The sequence below is a fragment of the Adiantum capillus-veneris genome, chromosome 13 (genome assembly GCF_014529385.1).
Source record: "Adiantum capillus-veneris isolate H3 chromosome 13, ASM1452938v2, whole genome shotgun sequence".
Classification (NCBI taxonomy): domain Eukaryota; kingdom Viridiplantae; phylum Streptophyta; class Polypodiopsida; order Polypodiales; family Pteridaceae; genus Adiantum; species Adiantum capillus-veneris.
The window spans coordinates 131,286,477-131,291,402 of NC_140943.1; positions in this window are offsets into that span (position 1 = coordinate 131,286,477).

A 4,926-nucleotide genomic window follows, 5' to 3' on the forward strand; every position below is an offset into this window, starting at 1 on the left:
TGGCACTTGGAGTTCTTCCATCCTTCTCCACAAATTGTTACGTGGAATCATATCAAAGGCTTTCTTAAAGTCCACAAAACAACAATACAATCGCTTGCCTTTCAACCGACTTTCCTCCATGAGAACACGAAGAGTGACAAGATGATCAATGGTGCTATGGCATCAACGAAAACCCGCTTGTCCCTTTGCACGCTTGTCATTCTCTTCAGCCCAATCACTCAATTTCATCTCCATTATGCACCCAAACAAGTTTTCCATAAGAGACCCAATCGTTATAGTCCGGTAGTTTCTTACGTTCTTTACATCCCCTCCTTTATGCAAAGGCTTAACCCAATTAGTACTCCAATCATAAGGCATACCATGTTGAACTGCAAGGTTGAACATATCACACATCCACTCATGGGTAAAATCTCCCGTCCATTTGATCATCTTCGGCTTGATACCTTGAAGATCTCCCGCTTTGCGAGTGGCCAACTTTTCAAGCCCACCACATACATCCTCAATAGTAAAAAAAGACGGCATACATGGGAGTGAACCATAAAATGGCATTTTTTCAGTATTTTCTTGCTCATATAATTGCCTACAATGTGTGTACATATCCACTAGACTCAAGTTACCAAAATTCTCAACCCGCTTGCCTCTCAAGTTTCTCCAAAATCTTTCACATGCATGTGCCTTTTCTTGGACTTGAAATTCTTGTTGCTTTACTTCCCATCTTCTTCTCTTCTTTTGAATCAATGCCTTGTATGTATGCAAATGACTTTGATAGTTGTCTTTGTCCATAGTTGCATCAAGCTTTATCAAGGATTTTCGAGCATCTTGACATTCTTTATCAAACCACCTTTTGCGTGATCTATCTTTGTTGATACCATGGAGATGCTTTATGGCAAAGCATTCTTCCGCACAAGAACAAATAGCTTTCTTGAAAGCTTCCCATTTAGTTTCCAATGGTGCATCACATTGAAGCTTTGTCATCCATAATTTTTGCTCAACCATTTCAATGTACATTGGTGCCCGTTTGAAATCCATACATAGTGATAACTTCTCTTTCCTTTGGCTGAGATTATCATGCTTAGTTGCTTCTCCACATGAAAGGTCAATACATAAGGTGCGATGGTCAGATTCCGGGGTCCATTGACCAAACATAAAACTCTTTATGCGATACATGATGGCTTCAGAGAGTAGCATATAGTCAATCACACTATCCCCATTATGTCTTCTACATGTAAATCCATTGGTTCCACTCCACAAAGATACACCATTGGCAATGAGCATACCCGTGCTATTACACATGTGTAAAAGTAACTTTCCATAGTGATCCGGCTCTTTCTCATCCATTGAAGTATGATCATACAAGTGAACTTCCTCCAACTCCCTTGAAATGTATGGCATATCAAAGTGTTGAGTATCATGCTGCAATGTTTTTGTGCGAGCATTCATATCCCCAAATACAATAACATCACCTTCACCTTTGAAATAAGCAATGTCCTCTTCCAAATCAGAAAATGGTTGATCTCTATCCATGCAAGCATAAAAGGGAGAATCATGATGAGGAATGTAGCAACCGGCTACAAAAATGGGTGCTCTTTTTGGTGTCATAATTTTCAGCCATACATAACGTTTGTACTTGTCATCTTTCACAATTGATACAAAATATTCCAATCCTTTCTTAACCATACATGCTAACCCTCCTTGTCCTCTTCGTTGCTTGAGATTCTTTGACCACATCAATGAATGTACATTGTAATCCTCCAAGCCGTTAATCCTTTGTGTATCATACTCCCAAGTTTCAACAAGAAGTACAACATCGGCTTTGCTTGTTAGTTCATCAATGCCAACCCCCGCATTCCATGGGTATCCATTACAATTCCAAAAGCATATTTTCAATTGTAACTCGGTCTCATAGGTCACGCATCCCTATTTGCTTGAGAGACTTGTCTCCTCCTTGGGCACATTTTCTTCATGAGAGATCTCCTTGTTTTTATTATTCTTTTCCTCATATGCCTTGCGACGCATATTTTGTTGCTTAATAGTGCGATCTTCACATACAAAACATTTTGTATCCCTCAAATAGATCCAACTATTATCAAGGATAATCTTTCGCTTGGTCTCATCCGGCATGGTGCATACAATTGGCCGTTCTCCCGAGCGAGGAGCTCCTTGCTTCCCCACTCTATGTGCTCCATAGACCATAACTCCGGACATGCCAAAGTGGGTTTTGAAGAAATCTTCAATAAAAATGGCAAGAGAAGGAGGTGTCTCTAACTTCTCTTCGGGAATTCCACGAATAACAATGTTCTTGGAACGTCGCTCCCGTTCCTTCAACTCCTCCACATCCACATTCTCAACATTCTTTGTTTGAACCATAGCTTGCATGAGTGAGGAATTAAAAACCACATTGCTACCACATACATCAGCCCAAGACTTGTTTGTGCATACATTTTTCATGTCGCATACATCCCGGCTCATAGTGTCAAATTTCTCCTCTTTCAATACATGGTCATGCTCTACTTTGCTCATCCGCTCCTTCAAAGCATTCAAGTCCACAAGAGAGCGTTTACATTCCTTGACTTCCTCTTCAAGTTGCATCAAACGTGTTGTTTGCATCTCAAGTGTCCTCTTGAGATTCTCATTCTCAACCACAAGTACCCTTAGTGTGCCATTCTCCATTGCAAGTGCTCGTAAGTCTTCGCCTTGTTTGTTTACAGTCTCTTGCAATGATACCAAGTACGCCATGATCGTGGTTTCCGATGTCGTTGGTTGCGTGGTTGTGTTGCTATCTCCACACTTAGGAGATTTTGGATCATTTTCCACAATGGTTGTGGACCTTGTTGAAGAAGAACCCTTGCGAGTTTCGGAAGACATTGTATGTAAAATAGGAGATGAGAATCAATTTTGTTGAACCTGTTCACTTCGGAGAGATAGGGAGAGAGGGAAAGAGAGGTAAAAAGGGAGGGAAGAGAGAGAGAGAGAGAGAGAGAGAGAGGGAGGGAGAGGAAAAGAGAGGGAGAGAGACAGAAATTGAGATATCCGTGGGAAGAGAGAGAGGGAGAGAGAGAGAGAGATAGAGATATCCGTCGGGATAAAGAGATAAATAGAGAGAGAAAGATAAAGAAATAGGGAGATAAAGATCAATGGTTGTAGACGGAGCAACCATTTTGTGGCGTGCGCAGTGTGGGTATGCTCTTGCTTCTGTAGAGTGCTATGAAAAAGACCTTCTTTACGTGAAGTCGGTGGACCCTCAGAAATTACTTTCTACTCTCTTCTCCTTAGCTTCTTTATCTTTCTCTCTCTCTCTCTCTCTCTCTCTCTCTCTCTCTCTCTCTCTCTCTCTCTCTCTCTCTCTCTATCTCTTTCTCCCCACCGAATAGGCATTAGGTTGGACACCTTTTAATGATGCCGTACCTCAGAGAGGAGGCAGACATGCGATGTGCAAAGTAATCCCTCGAACAAGGAGCTGCTTTGAAGAGATACTGCACAAGAAGCACAATAAAGAAGCTCTTCTTCATAGCACTCTACAAAAGTAGCGAGCACTCTCGCACTGCGCACAACTATTTATCTATACTCAAAACGATGGCTACATTACGTAATTGTATATACATTTGTGTGTACATATATATTTGTTAATGCATGTATGTATGCACTAAGTATGGGAGCATAGCATCCGAAGGTTAAACGCTTCCTCTTGGGTATAGTTATTTTTTAATCGTGGCATTGCGGTCATTGATCCACTCATGCATGGATTACCCCAAAGTACCTTTGGTTTTACCACGGTTGAGACTATGATGATATCTAAAGAGGTGCCACTTGACCTTTGGCACTACTAGCCTCTACTTAGGTCTACTAGTATGTATATGTATCTACATGCTTGTGTGCTAATATACTTGTGTAAGTATTTATAGATGAGTGAGTAGGGGGGAAAGCTAAATCTCATATTGCTCTTTCTAATGTAGATGTGCAGATGAGAGACCACCTGGTGGGGAGCAACCATCTGGCTCTTCTTCTGGTTGGTTCACATCCCAGGTGGGCTCCCACCCAGGGTGGACATCGCCTCTAGTGGACCCAAGTCTTGAGGCGGTGAGAACAAGAAAAGAAATAAATATTTTTGTGGCTAGTTAACCCTAAACCATGAGTGTCATAGGTTTATTTTTGTTATTTGCAAGCATGGCCATCCTACACTTACTCTACTCAGAATTATTTCCAGACCTACAACAGGCTCTCTCTTTACGAGACCAGTACCTCCGCTCGACGGAGGGATTGTTTGGCCGCTACACTCCATAGCAGCTTGCGTGCTATGGTCTTTCTCCGCAGTCCACACCATGGGGGAGTCAGGGAGGGACTCCTTACCTCCAGAGCCTCGCACTGACGGCACCTCAGTCTACGGCCCCTTCTTATCGTCCAACTCCCCTTCCATCACAGGGTCCCACTCCCATGGCATCACAGGGTCCTACGCCACTCCAAATGTAGCGCCCTTGCAAAAGAACAAAAAGTCCTTGATTAAATCTCTTTCTGAAATAATGTCTCTTGAAACATGCCGATTGTAGGATATGGCCAACATAGTTGTCACAAGGAAGCTGTATGTTGTATTTATTGGATGTGAAGGGAAGGCCTCCCTTTAGATGCAATTACCTTTGCTTGCACCTTGAAGGCGTGTGGCCTCACACAAGATGTTGATGGTGTGAGAGAAATCACAATGAGAGGTGCTACTAGAGAAGGATGTCATTCTTGGTTGTGCTTTGGCCGATACGAATGCCAAATGTGGTATCCTCATGAAAGCACAAAAAGTTCTTAATGGGCATCCCCTCTATGATTATGTCACGTGGAGTGCATTGATTGCAGGATATGCAACATGGCTACGGAAAGGAATCTTTGGTCAATTTTAACTACATGCAAAGGGAAGGCATTTCTCCAAATGCAAGTATCCAT